This window comes from Saimiri boliviensis, chromosome 18 (assembly GCF_048565385.1).
Source record: "Saimiri boliviensis isolate mSaiBol1 chromosome 18, mSaiBol1.pri, whole genome shotgun sequence".
Taxonomy (NCBI): Eukaryota; Metazoa; Chordata; class Mammalia; order Primates; family Cebidae; genus Saimiri; species Saimiri boliviensis.
Window position 1 is genome coordinate 48,831,473 of NC_133466.1, and position 15,394 is coordinate 48,846,866.

The 15,394-nt window shown below is 40.2% G+C and overlaps 1 non-coding gene across 1 annotated transcript; it reads right to left on the bottom strand.

Annotated features, from left to right (window-relative positions):
- Positions 1 to 451: 451 nt before the first annotated feature.
- LOC141582114 (U6 spliceosomal RNA) lies at positions 452 to 558 on the bottom strand. Its single transcript, XR_012514945.1, has one exon. It is a non-coding gene; the product is annotated as a U6 spliceosomal RNA (small nuclear RNA).
- Positions 559 to 15,394: the final 14,836 nt, after the last annotated feature.

Here is a 15,394-nt window from a genome sequence, read left to right on the forward strand (position 1 = left end):
ACCGTAAGGTGAAAGGAAGAGGTCCAGTTTCTGCTTTCTGGACACTGGTAGCCTGTTTTCCCAACAACAATTATTAAACAAGAAATCCTTTTCCCATTGCTTGTCTTTCTCAGGTTTGTCAAAGATGAGATGGTTGTAGATGAGTGCCATTGCCACCAGGACCTCTGTTCTGTTCCATTACTCTATTTCTCTGTTTTAGTACCAGTACCATGCTGTTTTGATTACTGTAGCTTTGTATTATAGTTTGAAATCGGGTAGCATGATGCCTCTGGCTTTGTTCTTTGTGCTTAGCATTGTCTTGGATATCCACACTCTCTTTTGCTTCTATATGAAGTTTAAGGTCGGTTTTTCCAGTTCTGTGAATAAGGTCATTGGTAGCTTGATGGGGACAGCATTGAATCTATAAATTACTTTGGGTAGTGTGGCCATTTTCACGATATTGATTTTTTCTACAAATATGCAATGCTTCATGAATTTTTAAGTCCTCCTTGAGCAGGGGCCATGCTAATCTTCTCTGAATCATTCCAATTTTAATATATGTGCTGCCAAAGTGAGCACCAGTAATGTTGTTTATACTGGATATATTGCCTGTTAGCTCCTGCGATGTTTTACAATGATTTTTGGCCTCCTTGCATTGGATGTTGACATACTTCTTTCAGTCAGTGAACTTTGTTTCTACCCACATTCTGAATTCTACTTGTATCATTGCAGACATGTCAGCCTCTGGCCAGTTCTGAAAACTTGAACAGGCTGAACAGTTGATGTAATCATCTGGAGGAAAGAAGGCATGCTGACTTCTTGAGTTTCAGTGTTCTTGCACTGATTTTTCCTCATCTTTATGAGCTTATTCACCTTCAACCTTTGAGGTTGCTAACCTTTGCACAGGGTATTTTTATTTTATCATGTTTGATGATCAGGAGGGTTTGATTGTGGTTTAAGGTAGAAGCAGGCAGCTGCCTTTGGTTTCGGAGGATTTCAGTGGGCCAATATTCATCTCTCAATTCCTGGACTGTGTGCTTTAATTCTGGAGAACTTATATTGGGTCTCAACTTTTTTCTGTGGCTCCTCGAAGTTTGGAGTCTACTGCACTGAAGGAAGCAAAGTGTGGCAGGTGTTGGCAGAGTGCTAGCAGATGCAAACCTGCCTGCTTCCCTGTTGGCATTTGCCCAGTGGTGGAAGTGGTGGAGGCAAGACAGCTTGGTGGCGGCCAGAATACCCCTGCTGTGTGTGCTGTTGCACTGGAGGTAGTGTTGGTTCAGGCCAGGGTGCTGGCCTGTGCATGTCTGTGTGCCATCTCTGTGACCCCCTAAGCAGCAAAGACCACTCAACGTATATTAGCATTCCCTTTTCGTGCACAGAATTAGCACAAGGAGAAGGTGTTGGCAGAGGTTGTGATTTTGTTCCTCTGCCTACCATGGCTCTTTCTTCAATGGGAGTTGGTGTGGGTTGAAGTGCGTGCTACATTCCCATGTGCTAGTAGGGCAAGTGCAGCAAAATCCACTCATGTAAACACACACCAGCAAAGTGATGTAGGACGTTTTTGTATAAAGAGCTTCAGTATGGAGAGGCAATGTAGAGGATGCTGCGTGCCTGAAGGGTCCGCTTTGCTGCATCTCTTCACTGCTCAGGCATGGTCCACTGGCACAGAAACAAAGGTGTGGGCAGCTGAGAGTGCCCTGTAGGCAGGCGTGGCCAGGCTGGGGCCCTGGGAGAGGCAAGCAGACTAAGGAGTGCTGAGGTCAGACCAGCTTCATCTCATGTGCAAGAATGCCCAGTAGATATCACGCCTCAGATAACTCTCTGAAAAGTGAGGCCCCAGCACAGCACAGCTGCTCTACAAAAACGTGGCCAGACTTCTTTTTTAAGCAAGTCTCCTTTTATTAATAGGGAAAATCTCATACCTGATCTCTGCTGGGCAATCTTCACATGAGATGTGGCTGATCAGACCTCCACAGTCCTAAAGTGCTGGGATAAAGTGTCTCATAAGACCCAGTAGAGCCTAGAGAGATAGCTGTGCCTGCCCTCTGGGCTTCACATCAGCTGGCTTCCTGCTCCATCACTTTGCTTGTCTCCTGGGGGCTCTACCCCAGAGAGATGTGAGTTAGCCATCACTTAGTGTAATCATCCCAGGATAGAGGGTCTGTTCTATTGGCCCAAGCCAGAGTTCCCTGTCCAGTGATAAGCAGTGTGGGGTATGTGGTATCCACAAGAGATGGACTGCCTTGTTCCTTGGGTCAACTGCAGCTTGTTAGAGTTATCAATATGGCACTTAGGGTCTTTGCTTTCTTGATATTCTGAAGGTAACAAGGGCAGATCCACTGCAGAGGCAGTGGCAGAGAGGATTTCAGTCGATCTGTGAAGCTCTGTCCAAGAAATTGCCAAGTTGCTACTGGCTTGATGGTTTCAGTGGGGTCCTGGATAAAGACCCAAGCCAGGAGGACCTGCTCATCGAGGAGATATGGAAACCAGCACCCACGTAACGGTTCAGCCACTTTCCCATAAGGCTGCTGTGGTATACTGGGGGTCCACTCCAGTACCTAATTGCCTCATATCTTCCAGCGACTCAAGGTATCACTAGCGAAGCCTGCAAAAAGACAAAGATAATAGCCTGCCTCTTCCTCTGGGACCTCTGTACCACTGAGGTACAATCCTGTTGCCAATCTGGACACAACTACGAGAGGTGGCTGGAAACAATTTCAGAAGTCTTGTCTAGTCAGGAGGAACAAGATCAGAGACTTGCTTTTAAAAAAGTCTGGCCATGTTTCTGTAGAGCAGCTGTGCTGTGCTGGGGGTTCGCTTCAGCCCCTGGTTGCCTCAGACACTCTGAAGTCCCAAGGTTGAAATGGCTGAGTTGCCCAAGCAACAAAGATTACAGTCTGGTCCTCTCTCTGGAAGCTCTGATTCAGGGAGGCCTGAAACATCTGTCAGCCAGAGAACAGCAGTGAAGGCAGCCAGAGACCCTGTTGAAAGGCTGTACCCAGTGATTAGGAATGTTGTTGGGGATTGACTTAAACAAGGGTCTGGCTATGTTTTTGCAAGGTGGCTCTGCTGTGCTGAGCTACCACTTACACCTCTGGTCAGCTTGGGTTCTAAAAAGCCCTAAGGCCAGAACCTAGCCATCCAAATAACAAAGATGGTGGCCTGCCTTTCTCTGTGGGAGCTCTGTCTAAGGAATATTTCAAATCTCCATTGGCCAGGGAACACCTGTGAGGGTAGCTGTAAGCACCAGGTGGGAGGTCCTGTTCAGTAAGAAGGAACAGGATCAGGAGCCTGCTAACAGAAGCAGTCTGGCCATGATTTGGTAAAGCAGCTGTGCTGTGCTGCGGGAACTCTTCTGCCCCTGGTCGGTTTGTACTCTCCAATGCCCACAGGCTGGAATAATTAAGTTCCTCCAACAGGAAAGATGGCAGCCTGTCCTGTCTTTTCTTTCACAGTTTATCTTGTGTGATGGAGCTGAATTTTTAGGCTGTTAATTTTTACAATAAGCATTACAGTTGTTCAGAAAGAATCTTGCTGTTCTCTTTCAGGTTAGATGTATGAGAATTCATTGTCTCCTGTAAATAAACCTGTTGAGGTTTTGTTCTCTGGAAAGAAGTTGCTTTCTCCTATCTGGCTTTGGTCACAGTCATGTAGAGCAGTAGCCAGTCTACAAGGACATGATTGAATTTCCATTTCCAGTGTTTCCTAGTTGTGTCTTACATTCTCCAATTCAGAACTGACCATTTTATTCTTCGTTGTCAAAATGCTAAGCTGTCCACTCTCCTTAAATACCGTCTTTTTTCATTCTTCCTTATCCAATTTTATGGCCTTAAGAATATTAGCATTCTTTTCTTTCACACTTTCAATGTCCTCTAAAATTTTTTTTTCCCTTAGCAGGTTCTGCTCTTGAATTGTGTCTAGTTCCAGTCTAAGCAAGGCAATTTTTTTCCCAGAACATGCTAATTTCATGCAAGAGATCTTTTTCTTTCTTATGGCTAAGAGAACTCTAAGTCAACAAAGCAACATTTTAGTTAGCACAAAATAGAATAACATATCATAATTTCCTCTGAATTTAAAGCATAAGATGTATATTTGTATAATGAAAGAATTCCCATGGTTAATATGTTACTGAAAAAAAGTTGGACAAAACTTCAAACCTAATAGAGTGTAAATTCCAGAAAGTTTCAATATTGATTTAAACACCACGAAAAATAAATCACTAGAGGATTTTAAAGAATTTTTGAATTGGAAAAGCCATTCTCTGAATTACAAAATAATCATAGGCATAAAATATAAGATTAATGCATTTGACTACGTTTTAAAAATTGGATTTACACTCTGATATCTATCCTATAATCCACAACATTGTAAGAGCCTTAGCTATGCATATATTTAAAGAGAAGCAGTTCCTCTAAGATTTAAGTTCCTTTTTCTGAAGAAGGTTTTATCAATATATGACTTTTCTAATACTGTTATAGTCAGTTATAAGAATTACATTTATTCATAACTGTTACATCTAAGTATTGTATCCTTCTATATGTACACATCTGCATCTAAGCATTGCACTTCTACATCCAACTGTGAACTCATTTAAGATCAGGATTCTTAAAAAGAGAAATAAAAAAATATATGCAGCTGGATACTGTGGCTCACACCTGTAATCCCAGCAGCATGTAATGTTCAGTGTTCTATGTAGTACTGCACTTCTACATGTGGCTGGGTGCAGTGGCTCACACCTATAATCCTAGCTGCTGAGGTGCATGGATCACAAGGTCAGAAGTTCGAGACCAGTGTGGCCAGCATAGGGAAACTTCGTCTCTACTAAAAATAAAAAAAATTAGCCAGGAATGGTGGTGTGCACCTGTAATCCCAGCTACTCAAAAGGTTTAGGTAGGAGAATCATGTGAACCAGTAGGTGGAGGTTGCTGTGAGCTGAGATCATGCCATTGCACTCCAACCTGGGCGACAGACTGTGTGAGACTCTGTTTCAAAATAAACGTGTGAGTGTGTGTGTGTGTGTGTGTGTGTGTATATAGTATATAGTATATAGGTGTATATATGTGTGTGTGTGTGTGTGTGTATTTATATGTACATGTGTGTAATACACACAGATGTATATAGTATATTGTGAAGAATTTTCCCTATGTTGTCTGATGCTAGTTCTAGTGATCCTCCAGAAAATCACCATTACGTCTGTGCTGTAAACACATCATACAAAAGAAGATTTTAATTCAAAATATTAATAATAAATAAGATACGACTTATAGAGTTTTTCTTAGAAATCATAAGATTAAGGAAGATCCAAGATGGCTGAATAGGAACATCTTCAGAATGTAGTTCCAGGCAAGAACAGCACAGAGAGTGAGTGCTCACTACATTTCCAAAGAAGTTTTCACTGCCAACAGACAAGGAGATTCCTGAGCATAAAAGCGTCATGAGTTTTCATTTCAGCAGTTTCAGCCAGGGATGCATCAGGACAAAGAAACTCACAAAAGTTTGGGTGGCCATTTCAACTGGTGCCTGGAATGCCTGGGAGACAGAGCTGTCCATTCAGCTGAAAGGGAGGGGGCTGAGACGGGAAACCAGGTGATGTGATCTGGCTTGACGGGTACCACACTCACGAGACAAGAAATCTGAAACACTCTGGATTAAGAGTTTCACAAAAAGCGAAGCTGGAACTGGGATGGCCTAACTCCGTGGGGGGAAGGGCATCCCCCAATACCAAGGAAGTCTGCCACTATCGATGTAGACTACTTTGTGCCAGGCAGGGCATCCATGAAAAAAGGCAGCAGCATGGCAGGAACTTATAAATAAGGCTGACCTTCCTAGGACAGAGCACCTGGGAAAACAGCAGGTTATGAGTTCAGCTGCAGCAGAGTTAATGGTACCAGCCCAGCAGCTCTGCACGAAACAGCAGAACTCCCAGCACAGCACTTGAGCTCTTATAAGGGACAGAATGTCTCCTCAAGCAATTCTCTGAGCCCCATATACACAAAAAGACACCTCATAAAGGAAAGCTCAGGCCAACATCTGGTGGGTACCATTCTGGTATGAGGATAGCGGAGGCAGAAACTGGCAGCAACCCTTGCTGTTCTGCAGCCCCACGGGTGACCTCCAGGTGTATGGGATCTTGACAGCACCTCCAGTGATCCTGCAGCAGAGGGGCCTGACTGTTAGTAGAAAAACTAAGTGGAAATAAATAGCTTCAACATCTATAAAAACGGCATCCATTTAGAGACCCCACCTGAAAGTCACCAAGTACAAAGACCACAGGTAGATAAAGCCACTAAGATGGGAAGAAACCAGCACAAAAAGGAAGAAAACACCAAAAACCAGAAGACTTCTTCTCATCCAAGGGATCATAACTCCTCACCAGCTAAGGATCAAAGATAGATGGAGAATGAATCTGATGAATTGACAGAAATCGGCTTCAGAAGGTGGGTAATAACAAACTTCTCAGAGCTAAAAGAACGCGTGCTAACCCAATGCAAAGAAACTAAGAACCTAGAAAAAAGGTTAGATGATATACTGATTAGAATAAATAGATTAGAGAAGAATAGAAACGACTTGATGGAGCTGAAAAACACAGCACGACAACTTCATGAAGCATACAAAAGTTTCAAAAGCAAAACTGACCAAGCAGAATAAAAAAATATCAGAGATTGAAAATCAATGCAATGAAGTAAAATAAGAAGGCAAGAATAGAGAGAAAAGAGTGAAAAGAAATGAACAATGCCTCCAAGAAATATGGGATTATATGAAAAGACCTAATCTACATTTGATAGGCGTACCTCAATGTACAGAAAGAATGAATGCAAGCTGGAAAACACTCTTCAGGATATTATCCAGGAGAACTTCCCCAACCCAGCAAGGCAGGCCACTATTCAAGTCCAGGAAGTATGGAGAACACCACAAAGATATACCTCAAGAAGAGCAACCCCAAGACACATAATCGTCAGATTCACCAGGGTTGAAATGAAGGAAAAAATGCTAAGGGCAGCAAAAGAGAAAGTCAGGTTATCCACAAAGGGAATCCCACCAGACTCACAGTCGAACTCTCCACACAAACCCTACAAGCCAGAAGAGAGTGGGGGCCAATATTCAACATCTTTAGAGAAAAGAACTGTTAACCTAGAATTTGATATCCAGCCAAACTAAGTTTCACATTCGAAGGAGAAAGAAAATCCTTTATGGACAAGCAATTACTGAGAGATTTTCTCACCACCAGGCCTGCCTTACGAGAGCTCCTGAAAGGAGCACTAATCAAGGAAAGGAACAATCAGTAACAGCCACTCCAAAAATGGACCAAATGGTATAAAGACCATCGACACAATGAAGACAATGTGTCAACTAAAGGACAAAACAGCCTGCTAGCATCAAAATGGCTGTATCCAATTCACACATAACAAAATTATCCTTAAATGTAAGTGGACTAAATGACCCAATTAAAAGACATAGACCATCTGATTGCATAAAATGTCAAAACCCATCAGTGTGCTGTATTCAGGAAATCCATCACTTGTGCAAGGACACATGTAGGCTAAAAATAAAGGGATGCAGATAGACGTGTCAAGCAAATTGAGAGCAAATAAAAAGCAGGAGCTGCAATCCTAGTCTCTGATAAAATGGACTTTAAAACAACAAAGATCAAAAGACACAAAGAAGGGCATTACATAAAGGTAAAAGGATCAATGCAACAAGAAGAGCTAACGATCCTAAATATTTATGCACTCAATACAGGAGCATCAGGGTAGCACAGAGGAACATAATGCAAGTCCTTAATGACTTTCAAAGAGACTTAGACTCCCACATAATAATAATGGGATACTTTAACACTCCATTGTTACTATTAGACATGTCATTGAGACAGAAAATTAAGAAGGAGGTCCAGGACATGAACTCAGATCTGGACCAAGCAGACCTAATAGACATCTACAGAAATATCCAACCCAAATCCATAGAATATACATTCTGATCAGCACCACACAGCACCTACTCTAAAACTGACCACATAATTTGAAATAAATCACTCCTAAGTAAATGCAAAACAAATGAAATCATAACCGTCTCTCAGACCATATGCAATCAAATTAGAACTCAGAATTAAGAAACTAACTCAGAACTGTAGAACTTCATGAAAATAGAACAACTGGCTCCTGAATGTCGACTGGATAAACAATGAAATGAAGGCAGAAATAAAGATGTTCTTTGAAACAAATGAGAACAAAGACACAACGTGCCAGAATCTCCGGGACACTTTTAAAGCAGTGTCAAGAAGGCAATTTATAGTAACAAATGCAAACTAGAGATGCAAGGAAAGATCTAAAATTGACACTCTATTGTAAAAATTAAAAGAGCTAGAAGAGAAAGGTCAAAAAAATCTCAAAAGCTAGCAGAAGACAAGAATTAACTAAGATCAGAACAGAACTGAAGGAGACAGAGACACAAAAAGCCCTTCATAAAATCAATAAATCCAGGAGCAGATTTTTTTAGGAGATCAACAAAATAGACAGAGCCCTAGCCAGATTAATAAAAAAGAAAAGGGAGAAGAATGAAATAGATGCAATAGAAAACGATAAAGGGGATATCACCACTGACTCCACAGAAATACAAACTACAATCAGAGATTACTACAAATAACTTTATGCATATAAACCAGTAAACCTGGATGAAATGAATAAATTCCTCGACATTTGTACTCTACCAAGACGAAACCAGGAGGAAGTTGAAACCCTGAGTAGATCAATAACAAGGGCTGAAGTAGAGGCAGGAATCAATAGCCTACCAACCAAACAAAGTCCAGGTCCAGAGGGTTCACAGATGAATTCTACCAGAAATACAAAAAGAAGCTGGTTTCATTCCTTCTGAAACTATCAATCCATACGAAGAGAGAGAATCCTCCCTAACTCATTTTGTGAGACCAACATCATCCTGATACCAAAACCGGGCAGAGACCCAACTAAAAAAGAAAACTTCAGCCCAATCTCCATGATGAATATCGATGAAAAAATCTTCAATAAAATACTGGCAAACTGACTACAACAGCACATCTAGAAGCTTATCTGTCACGAACAAGTAGGCTTCACCCCAGGAATGCAAGCCTGGTTGAACATAGGCAAATCCATAAATGTAGTCCATCACATAAAGGAACCAAAGTCCAAAACCACATGATTATCTCAATAGATGCAGAGAAGGTCTTTGATAAAATTCAACAGTGCTTCATGGTAAAAACTCTCAATAAACTAGGTACTGGCGGAATTTAGCATAAAATGATAAAAGCTATGTATGACAAGCGTACAGCTTGTTCAGTTCAATATCATACTGAACGGTCAAAAGCTGGAAGAATTCCTTTGAAATCAGGCACTGGACAAGGATGCCCTCTCTCACCACTCCTATTCAACATATTATTGGATATTCTAGCCAGAGCAATCAGCCAAGAAGTAGAAATACAGGGTAATCGATTATGAAATAAGGAAGTCATAGTGTCTCTATTTGCAGATGACATGATTGTATATTTAGAAGACCATCGTCTCAGTCCAAAATCTTCTGAAACTGATAAGCAACTTCAGCAAAGTCTCAGGATACAAAATAATTGTGTAGAAGTCACAGGCATTCCTATATACCAACAGACAAACAGAGAGCCAAATCATGAGTAAACTCCCATTCACAACTGCTACAAAGAGAATAAAATACCAAGGAATACAACTAAAAAATGATGTAAAGGACCTCTTCAAGGAGACCTACAAGCCACTGCTCAACAAAATAACAGAGGACACAAACAGATGGAGAAATATTCCATGCTCAGGGTTAGGAAGAATCAGTATCATGAAAATGGCCATACTGCCCAAAGTAATTATAGATTCCATGCTATCCCCATCAAGCTACCAATGAACTTCTTCACAGAACTGAAAAAAAAAAAGCACTTTATACTTCATATAGAATCACAAGAGATCCCACATAGCCAAGACAATTCTAAGCAGAAAGAACAAAGCCAGGGACATCACATTGCCAGACTTCAAACCATAACACAAGGCTATAGTAATCAAAACAGCACGGTACTGGTACCAAAACAGAGACATAGACCAATGGAACAGAACAGAGACCCCAGAAGAAACACCACACATCTACAACCATCTGATCTTTGACAAATCTGGCAAAACAACCAGTGAGGAAAGGACTCCACGTTTAATAAATGGTGTCGGGAAAACTGGCTAGCAATATGCTGAAAGCAGAAACTGGACCCCTACCTGTCACCTTACACTAAAGTTAACTCTACATGGATCAAAGATTTAAACATAAAACTTAACACCATAAAAACTCTAGAAGAAAATGTAGGCAAAACCATACAGGACATAGGCATAGGCATGGACTTCCTAACTAAAACACCAAAAGCAATAGCAAATAGCAATAAAAGCCAAGATAGACAAATGTGATCTAATTAACCTCCACAGCTTCTGTACAGCAAAAGAAATCACCATTAGAGCAAATCAGCAACCAAGAGAATGGGAAAAAATGTTTGCGATCTACCCATCTGACAAAGGGCTAATATCCAGAATCTACAAGGACCTAAAATAGATATACAAGAAAAAAACAAACAACCGCATGTAAAAGTGGGAAAAGAATATGAATAGACACTTCTCAAAAGAAGACATATATGAGGCCAGCAAACATATGAAAAAATGCTCATCATCAGTGGTCATTTCAGAAATGCAAACTAAAACCACATTGAGATATCATCTCATGCCAGTTAGAATGGCGATCATCAAAAAAATCTAGAGACAACAGACGCTGGAGAGAATGTGGACAAATAGGAACACTCTTACACAGTTGGGGGAGTGTAAATTAGTTCAACCAATGTTGAAGGCAGTCTGGCGATTTCTCAAGGATCTAGAAATAGAAATTCCATTTTACCCAGCAATCCCATTATTGGGTATATACCTAAAGAACTATAAATTGTTCTACTATAAAGACACATGCACACATATGTTCATTGCAGTTCTGTTTACAATAGCAAAGACCTGGAACCAACCCAAATCCCCATCAATGATGCACTGGACAAAGAAAATATGGTACATATACACCATGGAATAGTAAGCAGCCATAAAAAACGATGAGTTCATGTCCTTCATAGGAACTTAGATGAATCTGGAAACCATCATTCTCAGGAAACTGACACAAGAAGAGAAAGCCAAACACCACATGTTCTCACTCATAGGTGGGTGTGGAACAATGAGAACACGTGAACTCAGGGAGAAAAGCATCACACACTGGGGGCAGTTGTGGGGGTTAGGAGAGGGACAGTGGGCGGTGGGGAGGGAGTGGAGGGTGCGGAAGGATAACATGAGGAGAAATGCCAGATACACTATGCACTTAAAGTAAAATTTAAAAAAATTCTTAGAAAATGATGAGAATAGAATCACCAGTTGGTTTCATTCTCCTTAAATATTTTCTCAATATCGGGTGAAAGTATTTGATAAATGAGTCTTTAAAACTATATTATTGTGCTGTGAGAACTTTGAGAGACTGTTGTCACAGTAATGAGGAATGTCACTATCCACAGTCATTTTTCCCTTATCCCACTAAAATTAAAACATATGAGGACATGGCTTGAAAGGATAGCAAACACTGGCATTTGTTTTTATTATCTCTCAAAATCTAAACAGAAAAGCTACTTCTCTTATCAATCAATCAAATATTATTAATAAAATATATTTGACTTAGTTGATGATACGGAATATCAATTTCAGTGAACTAGCTGCTTTTCATTGTTGATGGGTTGAGTGTTCCCCTTAAATAACACATTTCTATTGGGTGATACTAATTATTGTAGATAATGTTTTTTAAATAAAATTATGACAGCCATTAGTTCTCTCTCTTCTCCTCCCCCCCACACTGGTCTCCTCCATTTTCTTCTGGCTCTGCTTCCTTTTCCCTTCTACCTTCTTTCTCGAATTCTTTTGCTTATCTATCATTCATTCATTTAATCTATATTTACTAGCACTTAAAGCTTCTTTAGAAGCTTCCATACTTCTGCCAAGATGGCAGAATAGGAACTGCTCTGGAGCACAGTTCCCAGTGAACGCAATGCAGAAGGCAAGTGACCTCGGCATTTCCAATCGAAGTACCAGGTTCACCTCAATAGAACTGCTTGAACAGTGAGCATAGCCTAAGGGGGGCAAAGTGAGGCAGGGTGGAGCACTGACTCACCTGGGAAGTGTAACTGGCTGGAGGATGTCCCTCCTACCCAACAGAGGCCATTGGGGAACTTCTAAAGCCACTCCTGCACTTCAGTTCAGATACTGCACTTGTCCCATGGTCTTTATATCCCGCACCAGGAGATTTTAGCTGGGCCAACAAGCGCTGTGGCTGACCAGTATGAATCTAAGAGGCCACTTCAGCCAGTGCCATGAGTTTTCAGCACAAATCTCAGTGGCCACCTGGAACGCCTGCAAGACAGAGCCTCGCACTCCCCAGAAAAAAAGGGGAGCTGAAGGCAGGGAGCCAACTGACCTTGAGTGGCAGGTGTCCCACAACAAAGACCAGCCAACTGAAGCACACTGGCATGACAGTTTTACAGTCAGCAGAACAGTTTGAGCTCAACCCGCGATGATGGAGCTCGGTGAGTGGAACGGCATCCGTCAATGCCAAGGCAGTTCTAACCTTACCTGTGTAAACAAAAGCAAAGTTTACACAGCATCTGGACTGAGCCCACAGCAGCTCAGCAGTGCCTCTACAGGCAGATTGCGACTAGACTCCCTCCTTGCTGAGCAGGACACCTCTGACAAAAAGGCAGCAGCGCATCAGAGACTTATAAATAAACCCTATCTTCCAGGGACAGAGCACCTGGGAAAGGGGTAGCTGTGACTTATGCTACAGCAGACTTAAACGTTTCTGCCCAGCAGCTTTCAACGGAGCAATGAAGCTCCCAGCACACTTGAGCTCAGATAAGGGAGAGACTGACTCCTCAAGTGGCTCACTGACCCCAATATATCCAAAAGGATACCTCATAGAGGAGAGCTCTGGCTGATATCTGGTGGGTACCCTTCTGGGATGAAGCTACCAGAGAAAGGAACAGGCAGCAATCCTCGCTATTCTGCAGCCCCACAGATGATTCCCAGGCAAACATAGTCTCCAGTGGACCTCAAGTAGTCCTATAGCAGAGAGGCCTGTTAGAAGAAAAACTAAAAAAAAAAAAAAAAAAAAAAAAAAAAAAAAAAAAAAAAACAGAAAGAGAGAGAAAGACGTAGCTTCAACATCAACAGAAAGAATATCCACTCAGAGATCCCATCCAAAAGTCACCAACTTCAAAGACCAAACTTAGAAAAGTCCACAAAGATTGGAAGAAAAAAATACACAAAAAATGAAATCGCCACAGACCAGAACGACTCTCTTCCTCCAAGGGATCACAACTCCTAACCAGCAAGGGAACAAAACCGGATGGAGAATGAATTTGATGAATTGACAGAAGCAGGCTTCAGAAGATGTGTAATAACAAACTTCTCTGAGATAAAGGAACATGTTCTAACCTAATGCAAAGAAGCTAAAAACCTTGAAAAAAGGTTAGATGAAATGCTAACTAGAATAACCAGCTTAGAGAAGAACATAAATGACTTCACGGAGCTGAAAAACACAGCACAAGAACATTGGGAGAAGTGCCTCATGTAGGTGATGGGGGGATGCAGGCAGCAAACCACCATGACATGTGTTTACCTATGCATCAATCCTGCAAGATCTGCACATGCACTTCAGAACTTAATTACAAAAAAAAAAAAAAAAAAAAAAAAAAAAAAAAAAAAAACCCTGACCATGGGAAGGGAAATCAGAAAAAGTGAAGAGAAATAGATCATGATCCCCAAGGATTCTCCTTTACTTTCAGGGAAGCAATGGTGTACAATAATAAAAATGAGGATTATCTGTCCCCAACTAGGAGCCTTCCTCTCTGGAAGCTTTCCTGAGAGCCAATTTCAACATTGGGTACTAATTCCCTGAGTCTAATCTTATAAAGAAAGTCTTCCTAATCCTATGTTGGAAAGACATGGAAGAACAAGGGGCATAATTAATAAAATTTGAACTGGAATTTATTTCCTAATGAAGTTTTAAAAACAAACAATTTCAAGGTAACTAGAGCTTTGTTTTACTGAGCTCTTCTAAGCATTATAATATGTTACAAGATAGTGAGTCGTCAAATTAGAATGAATAATTTAGTTCCTCTGACTTAAGTGCTTCAGAATATAGGAGAATGAATACATTTAATATTTATAGTCTTCACCTCTGAGATATGTGTAATCTTTACAAATATGAGTAACATACTAAAAATATTATATAGAGAAATGTTACAGTACACAAATGCAAAATTAAAAGTGACATAGAAGATAAATACTATGAATCCTTGCCTAAATATATATTTTCTTCAAATTAGAATACTGTTAAAGTGTGTTCTATAATCTCCTGTTAAATTGAAACATTTGATGACAATCCATGTATATGAACATCATCAGTTCATTGTGAAAAAAAAAAAATAAGAGAGAAAAGAAAACCAAAAACTGGTAAATGAAAAATCTTACAACTACTGGATCTATTCTGTGTATTTTTATGTGTCGTGGGTGATGTTTATAAATAAAAAGCTCTCTAATTGGCTTTAAAATAATGAATGTTTAAATAAATTATTTTTTTCAGAAAAATTAAAACTCTAATACCTTTTACTTCACATGACTTTAGTAATATTTGAGAAATAAAGACAGTTTTAAAGTTTATTGGTAAAATAAAGACATTAGCTCTAAATTAGGCAGGTCAGATATTAGGCTTGTAAAATGCTTTAAAGTAATAAACTGCTTTTTTTGACTTTTAAAATTTGTTCAACTTACCTGCTTTGGAGTCACTAGATTCTCGGTAAGGTCTGGGAATATGTGGAGTTAGCCATGCTCCCTGGCTATGCTTGAAAAAGTCAGACATTACATGCATTTGTGTCTGGTGTCCTAGGCTTCATACTTAGTACAAAATTAAAATCACTTACCTGCCAGGTGTTTCACCAAAAAAAAAAAAAAAAAAAAAAAAAAAAAAAAAATTGCTAAGAGCTAACAGAGTAACATGTAATTGAAACTAATGAAAAACTTTTACATGGAAGCTTTGTGGAAAAAGTGAAATGTGCTTTCAGTAAAACATTATAAGGCATTAGAATGTAAATTTTTGCTTCATTCAGAAGGTTAAAAATTGTTTTGACTTAAATAGAATGAAGCTAAAGGTTTGAGCAAGTTGTGGAAGGTTTGTGAACTAGTCATCTTGTAAAAGAAACACCGTGTGAACACACTGGCTAAATTTAAAGGAGTATTGTTCAGTTTTTCCATAAATTGAACATTGGAATAAAAACACAACAGGGTTTTCTTAGAGCACTAATTTTGTTTAATACAAATTTGTA